At 43.5% G+C, this 14822-nt stretch overlaps 1 pseudogene; it reads left to right on the top strand.

Moving 5' to 3' along the window:
* The first annotated feature begins 38 nt into the window (after positions 1 to 38).
* Positions 39 to 156, top strand: LOC126095851 (5S ribosomal RNA; annotated as a pseudogene).
* The last annotated feature ends 14666 nt before the right edge of the window (positions 157 to 14822 follow it).

Below are 14822 nucleotides of genomic sequence, written 5' to 3'. Positions count from 1 at the left end.
ATATCTATAACTATTTCGACGTTTGTGTATAGAATCTTGCCAACGGCCTTGCCGCAGTGGTAACACCGGTTCCCGTCAGATCACCGAAGTTAAGCACTGCCGGGCTCGGCTAGCACTACGACAGGTGACCATTCGGTCTGCCAAGCGCTGTTGGCAAGCGAGGTGCACTCAGCCCTTGTGAGGCAAACTGAGGAGCTACTTGATTGAGAAGCAGGGGCTCCGGTCTCGTAAATTGACATACGGCCGGGAGAGCCGTTTGCTAACCACATGCCCCTCCATATCCGCATCCAGTAACGCCTTTGGGCTGATGATGACACGGCGGCCGGTCGTCGCCGTTGGGCCTTCCTAGGCCTCTTCGGATGGAGAGAGAGTATAGACTCGTAATGGAGCTTCTGAGGTGAAATGGATAACTTCGCTCAGCCATAATATTTCATAGCTTTTGTCTATTCATACAGTCGAACGCTTTCTCAAATCCACGAAAGCAAGATAGGTTTCCCTGTTGAACTTTCGTTTCTTTTTTATAACTAGTTGCAGCGTAAAATCACTATCAATAGTCGATCGTCCTTTTGTAAAACCTGACTGTTCTTCAGATAATACCTTTTCCATGATATTTTTAAGTCTCGCATTCAGGATTTTTTAATATAATTTGTAGACTGAATCCAGCAGGCTTGTACCTCGATAATTACTACAGTTTTTTATCGCCACATTAAAAGATAGATATTATTTTGGCTCTCAGCAAGACTTTTCGCACCTTATAATTACTCTAACATTGATGAAATAGGTGAAAAATTCTTAGATGTAGGAATAACACTCCCGGAGTCCCATATTAATACCATCTAAACCAGTAATTTTCCTACATTTTTACTGTATATTCGAGCCATTATCCCATAAGAACCTATTGTACTGAATATCAGCTTATTTTCCTCGTACTGTACGAAGTTCACTGTGTCACTTACCCATTCTTGGAAACATCACTTTTTCTTTTGCATGGAGCCACAGTCATATAAATTTTTTGAAAGATATAACTGCCATTTGACTGTAGAACAGGTTTATTTCACAATCTAGATTTCGGCCTTAGGTAACTGTCAAACGTTACGAGTATTATAAATCGTTAGATTTGAGTAGAACCCAAGTCATCGTCGAAACATACTTATGTTTACGTCAGTGGCTGCTTAGACACAGTGTAGCAAAGTTTGAAAACCTGCGATTTGGTCATCTATTTTTCCACAAAAATATCAACTGAGTCATGCTAATTGCCAGTAAATTAGAGTATTACACAAATGTTCCTGCATTTATTGTTGACAAAATTCGTTTATGTAACCGTAGACACATGTTTTGACGATGACTTGAGTTCTACTCAAATCTAATTATTTAAAGTACTTGCCACACTTGACGACGGCCTAAGGCCGAAATCTAGATTGTGAAATAGTAGCTGTTCTACAGTGAAATGGTGGTTACGTCTTTAAAAACATTACTTTTACTGTTAAAAAAGAGAGAGAGAAAGGAAGAAAGAACGGAAAAAAAGAAAGAAGGAAGGAGACAGAAAGCGACGTTTGGTTTGTGCAGTCTGACGATGAGAGAGGCGGCGAGACGAAGCGACATGTGAGCGATGACCTGTCATGCTCGGTTATTCGTGTGTCTGGGGGTCCTGACAACAGACGTGATGCGAGTACATGACCGAGCCAGGTCACGTGGGACCAGATATTGGCGGCTCGGTCTTCCCTTCAGCAGGCGGGACGTAACCGGCCAAACATAGAGTACTGACGCACTCGGTCTGTTGACCGCGGGCGGCCAGTATGAGACCAAGCTTCAGTTGTTTTGTGTCTCACAGTCACGGTTGGATTTTCTGATGTTATCGCGGTGGTGTGCGCCAGTTTGACGAGCAGTGTTTTCGTCCTGAGAACCTTTGTTGCTGTGAAGTTAAAAGAACACGCGGTTTGAGCTCGAAATGATCCATCGAGGCATGCTGACAGACCAAACACTGTTCGCGAGCCGCAATGTCCGGCTCGCGACTGGAGAGACACTGTGATCTAGTTAGTTACACTGAGAATTATTCATGTTTAATTTTACCACCGTTACACAGTTGGCTGCGCATAGAGATATACTGTGGTTAAAAAAATATCTGTGTCATTGAAAATAAGAAAGAAATGGACGAAATTAACAAAGTAGACCACGTTGACATCGCTGTTGCTTTTAATGCTAGAGCGGGAAACTTACATAAAGAATAGGTGGATCATTTGGAGAAAGGGCTCTCGGTAATAATGGGTAAAAGTTATGTCAGTTTATATTTTTTAATAATTTTAAAATTACAAACACATTTTACAGGAAGAAAGACATTCACAAGTTTACATGGAGTGCTCGAGGATTAAGGCCTCTGACTGATTACGTACTAATCAATGATACAATGAAAAATCTCGTGAAAGATTAAAGTGTTTATAGAGATAACGAAATAGATAGTCAATATCTCCTTTTAGGCAGTAAGGTGGGGCTACTATCAAAGTGGAAGAAACCAAAGAAACTTCAAAAAAAGCCACAACATAAGTGGTTCGAGGTACATCTCCTATCGGAATATAGTATTAGAAAACTTCACCAGCAAAGACTTCAACGAATGCTTGCTTCACTATCACTCAATAAAGACATCAATATAGAATTGCCACTATCGGCCTCGTAACGCGGAAGCAATTCCGCACAGATGCCCTTCGTTGCTATTATGGTCTTGTGTTAAGCTGTGAGGAACCCAGCAGAGACACACCTTTGTGAACCCCAACTGGTGGCAGAGTGTGTCAGTACTACCACCATAAAAAAAAAAACAATGACGGCCCCCTGCTTGGAACGCACCTCCATTACAGACGCCAGCTGTTGGAACTTCTTGAAACTACAAGGACTAAAGCGGGAATGTTCCAAGATATCTCACAAAAAATTTCGCATTTTTTCAATGGGAACTGACCGACTAAAATTGTTGCATTTCTTACTGAACGACCTTCGCACTTCCTTGATTAACATTCAGAGGTACAAGTTTACACAGAGAGTAGTTTTGAATCTCAGTCCACGTTTCCAGTCAGCGACACCGACACGAGAGCTTGCGTCTGCACCACGGCACCACTAACAGAATGGGTTCTAACATTACTTCAAGAGTCCATATGCTCCTCATCGACGTGTATTTATTCTGATGTTCTCCAATTCTCCACTTGATCGAGTTTAACGGTGACTCTTTTTGTTCCTTACGGCAGAATGTTCTGCTAATGTTGCCACAGACAGCTTGGAATTTATGTAATTTATTTTCAATATCGTAGTCAAATTCAAAAGTTACATCATTGCCTGAGTAAGATGTAACCGCGACCGGAACGGTCGCTGGGTTCCCGTGAGGGAAAGCTGCGGCGGGACCCACGCAGCGGCCCGCGAACAACACATTCGGGAGAGGATAGACACAACAACGGACAACTGAGCGAGACCTTACGAACGACAAACAAGAAACAACGGAGTTACAAGAAAACCAGACGAATCAACCACGTCCGCTCGTACACGGAACAAAGTAACGTAAACACGCTGTCTGAGGCGATATGTCCTCAGACGTACGCGAGGTTAGACTGACTGGCGGAGCGAGAGGCAGGCGCTTAAATACGTGATCGAGGACGACGCTACTAGTCGCTGGGACCTCGTGTTCCACCGTGGCGCCCTCACATTAAACGTGGGCCAGGAGGTGCGCGCCGCCTCGGCTTACGGCGTCATGGTGCAGAGTCCTCTAAGGGTCTTCGACGTCCATGCCGTCTGGCGCGGATTCCAAACCCGCGGCGCGTGGTACCAGATAAGAGATTCGAGATACCTGCTTTAAACTGAATTATTGAAAACAATTTTGAATCCGACTGGATATTTGTTCAGAATGCCATTATTTCCGTTTTATTACTAGCAACTTTTAAATTGTATTCACTGTGTATTTCGTTCAGTGCTGATCTTTGGAGGTCATCTTCAGTATTTTGAATAATAATGATATCATCTGCGGAGAGTAACACGTTCAGGTACTCATCGTTTGCTATCGTAATTCTTTGTCTAGTTTAGATGTCCATTTACGAAGAATGAAAGCAATGCAAATTTTGAAAAGAGCAGACGACAGTCTTTATCTTATGCCTTGGTTAATAATTACTTCTTCTAACTGATTCTTGAATATGATTAATACAAACATTGTCACCTCTATTACGGGTAGGGGATATCCGCGTTCAGACATAATCTTCCACGGGCTACTACGGCTCACTGCTCACACGGTCTAAACCCTTCTCAAGGTCCATAAAGAGTATATGGGTTTCTAGATTAAACTCTCTGTGTTTCTTTACAATGTTCTTAATTCCAAATATGTTGTCCATACATGAACGAACTGACCTAAACACACTTTGTTCCTCAGAAACTCGGCTTCTGTGTTATTCTTCACGCGGTTAGTGACTTCTTTGAGTACAGATTTTAGCCACTATTTAGAAGACTGATGCCATGATAGTTTAGAGTCACTGCGCCTTATCTTTTCTTGAAGAGCGAGATTACATCGGCTGTATACGTACCAGGGACCTGAGGTCTTGTAAGTTCTCCAGCATTCATTTGTTAATTGTACAAATCTTTTATCTAGTAATAAGCTTTTTATATTTAATTAATTCGATGTTTATTCTGTCCATTCCGGTAGCTTCTCTGTTTTTAATATCTTCCAAAGCCTCCTGTAGTTCCTCCGTAGTAAATGCATCTGCTGTTTCGTTGAACGTACTTTCTCCGGTGTAATCTTCGGCCGGCTGTCGGCACCATAAGGCTGTATAATAATTTATGCATCGATCACTGGGCATAATTTTCAGTGATGCAGTGTCTTTGTCGTCCTTGTCTAGGCTTTCATAACTCTGTATGCGCTTTGCTGCCCGCCGCCTACGTCGGGTTCTAAGCCACTTATCAATGTGCCGCATGGCTCTTGGTGTGCCATGTGGACTATTGCTTTTGTAGCGTTTATTTTTATTTGGTATGTTTTCGAACTCTCTGTTTTTACCCGTAGAAGCTTCAAATAAGCTACCTGTTTTCGTGTACCGTAACTGCTTCTTTAACTTCTGTATTCCATATTCTGTATAGTCGTTACCCATCTATTTTCTTCCTTTTTGCTGGACGCGGCGGCCGAGTGGTTCTAGGTGCTTCAGTCCAGAACCGCGCGCCTGCTACGGTCACAGGTTGGAATCCTGCCTCGGGCATGGATGTGTGTGATGTCCTTAGATTATTTAGGCTTAAGTAGTTCTGTTGAGTGGTACTTAAGATAAGTACATAAATTAGAGAAATTAGAAAATAAATGAAAAACTTAGTTTAGTTTAGAAGAATTACACACTGGCAAACAACGGACAAAGCAGCAGTGAGAACGGCAGGCGCTTGCAAGTCAGCATAGCACGTTCAGGAGAAGCCGTCGATTCAGCCGTCAAGAAGATTCTTCGAGAAGCTTTTCACGTGACAGAAGAAGCCATCGCCCTCCCCACATAAGCGGGCGCTGTCGATTCAGCCGTCAGGGCATCGCCCGACCGGCTCACATGTGAGCAAAGGCCCTCGCCTACATTCCAAGAGCCAATGACCGACGTTAAGAAGATTCTTCGAGAAGCTTTTCAACGTGACAGACGAGACAATGACCGTGAAGTCGTTCACCCCCAGTGAACTGAAGTGAATAAATACGTGAGACGCAGTGGGCCCGACAAGAGGAAGAGTAGCAGTAGTTTTCAGTCAGTTTTGGTGCTGAAGACGGTCATGCAAGAAGAGACTACATCATACACAGACGCACCAAGTCCGCCGCTGTAATGGAATAGCAAGCAGCAGCCTCGGCGCCAGAAGACAGAAGTTAAAAGGTATTTGAAGTCTGATTTTTACGTACCCGGGTGACTCGTGAGGACGGGAAGGAGACGGCCTCACATCAGCAGTCACCTGTGAGAGGGGATGAAGATCTGACAGCCGAAGACTGGCAAGCGGGAGTCCGTTGCTCGAGTCCGGGACGCTAGCCTTCCCCCGCCGCGCCGCTCCGCTGGCCGATGCACAACACACGCGGTCGCTTACAGAAGAGAAACACTGGGACGCCGCATCCAAGGTATCACCGTCCGATGCACGACTTCGCTCTCAATAATTAAACGGGCCAGAGCACGATGCGCGTCTCCAGTCAACTGGGCGAGACGGCGACACGAGATACACACCGCCAGGCGTCATCAGACGCCGCCGCTGCCGCAGCAGAAGGCTTCGCAAACGACACAGCTGCCGCTCTCCGAGCCAGAACAGTCCAGTAAGACAACCGTTGTGCAAACTTTCAATGAAAGTTATCTTATGTAAAAATGCTGTTTCATTCTACCTCATACCCGAGCCAAGGAAGAACCCACTCTGCCCACACGTTGTTAAGAGAGAAAAATTAATTTATTTAGTATTTTCACCGTGACATAATGCTTTAGAATCAAATGCAATTTGCAGTAATGCTCATCCTGACAATTGACTAGCATCAAAAGAGATTTCCCAGTTACATTTAGTGACAGAACTGTTACAGTTCTAAGTTCTAGGGGGACTGATGGCCTCAGATGTTAAGTCCCATAGTGCTCAGACCCATTTGAACCATTTTATGGAACATCGTCACAAGCGACGAAACATGCGTTCGATACTTCCAATCGGAAAATAATCTTCAATCCATGGAGTGGCGCCACCCAATCTCTCCACCGAAAAAGGTTGAAAGCCGCACACTCAGCCAGTAAAGTCATGGTGATAATCTTCTGGGACTCTGAAGGGGTGTTCTGTTTGATGTCCTCCGTCATGGTGCAACGGTCAACTCGAAAGTGTATTGTGACCCTCGGGAGATTGAAGCAACGACATTTTAGTCGCGTCAAAAATGCAATCGAAATTCTTCTCCATAAGAACGCAAGACCTGACACAATTCTGCGCACCCGAGAAGAGCTCAGAAAACATCAGATTGTTCTTCCTCATCCACGCTACAGCCCAGATCTCGCACCTTCCGATTTCCATTGTTTGTCCCAATCAAGGCTGCTCTTCGCGGGAAGTAGTACGTGGATGATAGGATGGTTGATGCAGCAAGACACTGTCTCCAACGTTGACCAGTAGAGTGATAACCTGTGTGCGTACAGGCCCTCCCGGTAAGGTGGCGTGAGGTTGTCACATTGAACAGAGATTATGTTGAAAAATAGGTTTTTGTATCCAAAAGTGTGGGGAATCAAATTGCGTATTGTATTACTGAATACACTTTGCTTTCAGAAAAAATATGTTGTGTTATTTATTGACCGCTCCTCATACTTCCAACACAAGGGGTCGGCACCTTATTTCAGCATTAATGTGAGAAATCATCTGAGACCCATGGATCGGCGCACGTGACTCTGTGGTGTAGGCACCCAGTCACCTGACCTTACTTGTCTATACTTCTTGCTCTGGGGCATGTGAAGCAGCTGGTGTTTCAAACTGTTGTGGAAACACAAGAAGATCTCGTCCCTAGAACTGCCATCGTCGCTGATACCACTGTGGACAAGCCAGAAATCTTCAAACAGACACAACAGTCCGACGATGTACTGCTTGCATTCAGGCAGTGGTCGCGCGTTCGAAAACTTAAATAATTTCAACACGAATGAATAAATTCAGAAATTGAAGACAAAGCTGATGAGAATGCTAGACTGTAGAATCCCCTAAAAGATCCTGGACCACAAGCCACATGGAGAAAGAGTTACTGGAAGATCTCGGTAGACATGGGAATGATTTTGTTTGCCAGCTCAGGGCAGGCAATATCCAAATACTCTAAAATAAAACGCCTACGAATTAATGGCTAATAAGGTCACAAAGTCACCCAATATCAGTTGCGGGTTGTCTATCTAGCTGCTTCCAGGTGCAATAAAAATTCGATTTTTAATATTTCATATAATCACTAACCACATTTTAAAAATTAGAATGGTTATGTAATTTACTGATTACGAGCTGTAACTTACGTTAGGGGTTTAACACCATAAGTCAAGTGTTAAAAATGTGTACTTGTCTTGAGGCATAGCAATTCAAGGACCCCCGGCCGGTGTGGCCGTGCGGTTCTAGACGCTTCAATCTGGAACCGCGTGACCGCTACGGTCGCAGGTTCGAATCCTGCCTCGGGCATGGATGTGTGTGATGTCCTTAGGTTAGTTAGGTTCAATTAGTTCTAAGTTCTAGGCGACTGATGACCTCAGAAGTTAAGTCGCATAGTGCTCAGAGCCATTTGAACCATTTGAGCCAATTCAAGGTGCCCAAGTTACCCCGACTACACACACCCATTATTTTAGAATAAGAGCAGTCTGAACAGGAATCCTGTCGTATTGTAACACAGCACTACCACTGGGGAGCAAAAGTTGTACCATAGGATGTACCCGATCAGCCAATGGTCACACAAACCTTGACAATAATGCGACGTTGTAGAATAACCATGGATCCCATGGTACAACGCTGTATGGTTCCCCAAGTCAACACTGAAACCCTGCCATGTTTCACTCTCGGAGCCTGACTCATACGACCGAATGACTTTCTTCTGTTGCTCCATAGTCCAAGTTTTATGGCTTCAGCGCAATTTTCTCACGCTGCGGACTTTGCATCACTGACGAGTGTTTTTGGAATTCCATGCTCGTACTGCAGTTCCCTCCTTAAGGAGATCCCTTTTTTGTGCTGACAGGGTTCGCGAGGGCAAGGTTCAGTTCTGCAATGACTCCTGCAGCTATCGCCCTCTTATTTTCTGTCACAATGCTCTTCCATGACCTTCGGTCACGATCTCTCAACATTTAGCACATACTTTCGTTCGTGTTGTGACTTATCGGATGGTGTTATTCCACTTTTCCTGTACACAGTATAAATCTTCGACACGGTGCCTCTTGAAATACCAGACACTTCGGCTCCCTTCGAGGCCGATCATACGAGTACCAACAATTTGCCCCTTTCCGAAGTCCCTTAGCTCAGACGTAACGCTTCCACACCAGCACATAACATTGTTCTAACTACGATTGACACTTGCAACGTCTTGAGGACAATGCACAAATGCCGTTCATGGCCGAATGCAACAGCGCAACACGTAGGCATTGTTAGCATCTGCGTTTATGTTCATGCCTGCGTTTCTCGCGGTGTTTCCGTATTTTCGTCCAACTCCTGTAGGTTTAAATGTGAAACTGAAGTACTAGTGTGTGAAATACTACACTTGTTGCACATCGAAGGTTGTAAAATGTAACTAGATATGTGTGCATTGTAACGTAGCCGGTAACGTATTTTTCTGCACAATATATTTACTTTCCACATCAGTAAATGACTGAATAACTGTTTAAGGACTGTTGTTGTTGTTGTTGTGGTCTTTAGTCCTGAGACTGGATTGATGCAGCTCTAGATGCAGGACTAGATTAAAATAATTTCAATTAATGTACACCATCTTACCTTTGCAATAAAATGGAATACAAGCAAACGCTAAAATTTGGCAACATTTCTTTTTTTTACATACCACTACGGAACGTTTTACGCTCAATTCTACACCTCCAACGATGCATCAGCTTAATTAGTCACATGTTAATAGCATCTGGAACAAATTAATCCACACCAATATATTAATAACTTATATAACTAATATTAATAACTTATATAATGAAAGGGAACAGCAGTTTATTTAGTGTATAATTAAATAAGTATTTGTAAAGCTTATTTAACTTTGGCGTGTCCCCTGAGATATCTACATGTACGCCCTGGGTGAGTGCTACCGCCTAAAGGTATGTATACCTCAAGTGTCTAGCACCGCTTTAGTTCACCTAATGAAAATACACCAGACTTCACTCAGAAGAATGAGTGGACAACTCAGTCAACTAACATACTGGTGGTGTGTTGGGGCTTATGGGCGCTCAACATCGAGGTCATCAGCGCCCTGACACACATTAAAAGGAACGAATGTGGACAGACCTAAGAAAACTAAAGCACACACTCAAACAAAACAGGAAAAGAAGGAAAATGCTACATAAGAAAGTAAAACCTAAGGAAAGGGGAAACATAGCAACAAGAATGTCACAGGAAATTGTTATTGGCTGGCCACTTTCATAAAATATGGGCGAGCTTGTCACAGAGTGAGCAAATTAAAATCCTACATACTAATGAGCGGTTTCAGTTGAAAGAAAAATACATGGTTCAATCGACGGAACAACTACAAACTGGTTTCACTCGAAAAGAAAGAATGAGTAATTCAATCAAAATACGAAACAGCAACGGACTATGTCGACTGTTTTTCATTTGGTTACACTCATACTCTGGTTTCACTCGATTGAAATGAATGAGTAGTCCAACCAATACGGTTTTTCCATAGAGTGCTTTGACTCAAAAGAATGGACGAATGGCCTGCAGTGCGAATTATGCTGCAATGAACGATTAATTTAGTTCAACTGATTTGTAAACCTACAACCGAGTGAGTAGATTGATTTCCAGTCATCCGACTGAACCGATTGTTATCATTCGGTTGTATGATAATACAGTATGATTCAAGTTTTAGATAATGGTACTGATTTCTAAGTTCCAACCTAATCGTACGCTAGCTGTACAGCATAGTGAGTCAGATACTACTCAGATCCCCACACCAGGTTAACGACCATTGTTCTTGCTCGCCGGCTACAGGATGTCCGCTTTTAGACTATTTGCCACACCCGTACAGCAGAATTCAGATTAGAGGGACGACAAATACGCAACGAATTACATAAGGAACAAACACAAGACATAGCGTAAAAGATTCTCAGAACAACGACACATGTAAAATGCCCTTCCACTTTGGGACAAAAGAAAATACTACGATAGCGATGGTGTCTAGCTGCAGCTAAGAATGATTGATGAAGCCAGCACGGTAATGTGCTCATCGTTTTCAAACACTGCGATTCATTTGCCTCTTCTCATCATGACTTAAAGCTGTTTTAGAGTGAAATGAATTCATGCCACAAAACTATTCGTGATATTAGCAGTTGATGAGTATAACCGCCATATCAGTGCAAAATCAAAACATTGCCCGAAAAATAACATGCATGACTGTCAACGAGCTTCCACTACCTTCAACACTTCACGTCACGGCAACAATATTTCTCGAATTGCGATCGGTTATCTACTTCCCACGAACCCATGAAGAGTAGACACTTCAATGCGTTCGGTAACCTAGATGATGAAACAGTTGTGTCTTATCTTCAAGAGAAACTCCGAAAATTTATACTGAGATGACAAAAATCATCGGATAGCGATATGCAAATATACAGATAGTGACAGTATCGCGTACACAAGGTATAAATGGGCAGTGCATTGGCGGAGCTGCCATTTGCACTTAGGTAATTCATGTGAACAGGGTTGCGACGTGATTATGGCGGCGCATTGACAATTAATAGACGTTGAACGAGGACTGATTGTTGGGAGCTAGACGCTTGGGACATTCCATTTCGGAAATCGTTAGGGAATTCAACATTCAGAAATCCACAGCGGTATTTGCGTAAAATTGTCAGTGCTAACAGACAAGCGACACTGCGTGAAATAACCACAGAAATCATTGTGGGATGTACGACGAACGTATCCGTTAACGCACTGTGGAAAATTGTGGCATTAATCGGTTATGGCAGTAGACGACCGACGCGAGTGCCTTTGCTAACAGCACGATATCGTTTGCAGGACCTTTCTTGGACTCGTGGCCATATCAGATTGACCCTAGACGACTGGACTGTGCAATCTGGTGGTGGCTCGATAATAGTGTGGGCTGAGTTTACATGGAATGGACTGGGTTCTGTGGTACATCTGATCCGATCATTGAATAGAAATAATTATGTTCTACTGCTTGGAGACCATTTGTAGCCATTTATGGGCTTCATGTTCTCCAACAACGAAAGAATTTTTATCGATGACAATGCGCCATGTTAGCGAACCACAGTTGATTGCGGCCTATTTAGATGAGTCCCCACTTCATTTGCTAATAGCTGATGGTTGGTGGCACATGCCTCATGAAGCTATGAACCCACGTTGTCAACATGGTACTGTGCAATGTGGTGGTGGCTCGATAATAGTGTGGGCTGAGTTTACATGGAATGGACTGGGTTCTGTGGTACATCTGATCCGATCATTGAATAGAAATAATTATGTTCTACTGCTTGGAGACCATTTGTAGCCATTTATGGGCTTCATGTTCTCCAACAACGAAAGAATTTTTATCGATGACAATGCGCCATGTTAGCGAACCACAGTTGATTGCGGCCTATTTAGATGAGTCCCCACTTCATTTGCTAATAGCTGATGGTTGGTGGCACATGCCTCATGAAGCTATGGACCCACGTTGTCAACATGGTACTGTGCAATGTGGTGGTGGCTCGATAATAGTGTGGGCTGAGTTTACATGGAATGGACTGGGTTCTGTGGTACATCTGATCCGATCATTGAATAGAAATAATTATGTTCTACTGCTTGGAGACCATTTGTAGCCATTTATGGGCTTCATGTTCTCCAACAACGAAAGAATTTTTATCGATGACAATGCGCCATGTTAGCGAACCACAGTTGATTGCGGCCTATTTAGATGAGTCCCCACTTCATTTGCTAATAGCTGATGGTTGGTGGCACATGCCTCATGAAGCTATGGACCCACGTTGTCAACATAGTACTGTGCAATGTGGTGGTGGCTCGATAATAGTGTGGGCTGAGTTTACATGGAATGGACTGGGTTCTGTGGTACATCTGATCCGATCATTGAATAGAAATAATTATGTTCTACTGCTTGGAGACCATTTGTAGCCATTTATGGGCTTCATGTTCTCCAACAACGAAAGAATTTTTATCGATGACAATGCGCCATGTTAGCGAACAACAGTTGATTGCGGCCTATTTAGATGAGTCCCCACTTCATTTGCTAATAGCTGATGGTTGGTGGCACATGCCTCATGAAGCTATGGACCCACGTTGTCAACATGGTACTGTGCAATGTGGTGGTGGCTCGATAATAGTGTGGGCTGAGTTTACATAGAATGGACTGGGTTCTGTGGTACATCTGATCCGATCATTGAATATAAATAATTATGTTCTACTGCTTGGAGACCATTTGTAGCCATTTATGGGCTTCATGTTCTCCAACAACGAAAGAATTTTTATCGATGACAATGCGCCATGTTAGCGAACCACAGTTGATTGCGGCCTATTTAGATGAGTCCCCACTTCATTTGCTAATAGCTGATGGTTGGTGGCACATGCCTCATGAAGCTATGGACCCACGTTGTCAACATAGTACTGTGCAATGTGGTGGTGGCTCGATAATAGTGTGGGCTGAGTTTACATGGAATGGACTGGGTTCTGTGGTACATCTGATCCGATCATTGAATAGAAATAATTATGTTCTACTGCTTGGAGACCATTTGTAGCCATTTATGGGCTTCATGTTCTCCAACAACGAAAGAATTTTTATCGATGACAATGCGCCATGTTAGCGAACCACAGTTGATTGCGGCCTATTTAGATGAGTCCCCACTTCATTTGCTAATAGCCGATGGTTGGTGGCACATGCCTCATGAAGCTATGGACCCACGTTGTCAACATAGTACTGTGCAATGTGGTGGTGGCTCGATAATAGTGTGGGCTGAGTTTACATGGAATGGACTGGGTTCTGTGGTACATCTGATCCGATCATTGAATAGAAATAATTATGTTCTACTGCTTGGAGACCATTTGTAGCCATTTATGGGCTTCATGTTCTCCAACAACGAAAGAATTTTTATCGATGACAATGCGCCATGTTAGCGAACCACAGTTGATTGCGGCCTATTTAGATGAGTCCCCACTTCATTTGCTAATAGCTGATGGTTGGTGGCACATGCCTCATGAAGCTATGGACCCACGTTGTCAACATGGTACTGTGCAATGTGGTGGTGGCTCGATAATAGTGTGGGCTGAGTTTACATGGAATGGACTGGGTTCTGTGGTACATCTGATCCGATCATTGAATAGAAATAATTATGTTCTACTGCTTGGAGACCATTTGTAGCCATTTATGGGCTTCATGTTCTCCAACAACGAAAGAATTTTTATCGATGACAATGCGCCATGTTAGCGAACCACAGTTGATTGCGGCCTATTTAGATGAGTCCCCACTTCATTTGCTAATAGCTGATGGTTGGTGGCACATGCCTCATGAAGCTATGGACCCACGTTGTCAACATAGTACTGTGGAATGTGGTGGTGGCTCGATAATAGTGTGGGCTGAGTTTACATGGAATGGACTGGGTTCTGTGGTACATCTGATCCGATCATTGAATAGAAATAATTATGTTCTACTGCTTGGAGACCATTTGTAGCCATTTATGGGCTTCATGTTCTCCAACAACGAAAGAATTTTTATCGATGACAATGCGCCATGTTAGCGAACCACAGTTGATTGCGGCCTATTTAGATGAGTCCCCACTTCATTTGCTAATAGCTGATGGTTGGTGGCACATGCCTCATGAAGCTATGGACCCACGTTGTCAACATAGTACTGTGCAATGTGGTGGTGGCTCGATAATAGTGTGGGCTGAGTTTACATGGAATGGACTGGGTTCTGTGGTACATCTGATCCGATCATTGAATAGAAATAATTATGTTCTACTGCTTGGAGACCATTTGTAGCCATTTATGGGCTTCATGTTCTCCAACAACGAAAGAATTTTTATCGATGACAATGCGCCATGTTAGCGAACCACAGTTGATTGCGGCCTATTTAGATGAGTCCCCACTTCATTTGCTAATAGCCGATGGTTGGTGGCACATGCCTCATGAAGCTATGGACCCACGTTGTCAACATAGTACTGTGCAATGTGGTGGTG

Source organism: Schistocerca cancellata, chromosome 8 (assembly GCF_023864275.1).
Source record: "Schistocerca cancellata isolate TAMUIC-IGC-003103 chromosome 8, iqSchCanc2.1, whole genome shotgun sequence".
Classification (NCBI taxonomy): domain Eukaryota; kingdom Metazoa; phylum Arthropoda; class Insecta; order Orthoptera; family Acrididae; genus Schistocerca; species Schistocerca cancellata.
This window is presented reverse-complemented; position numbering and strand designations above follow the sequence as displayed.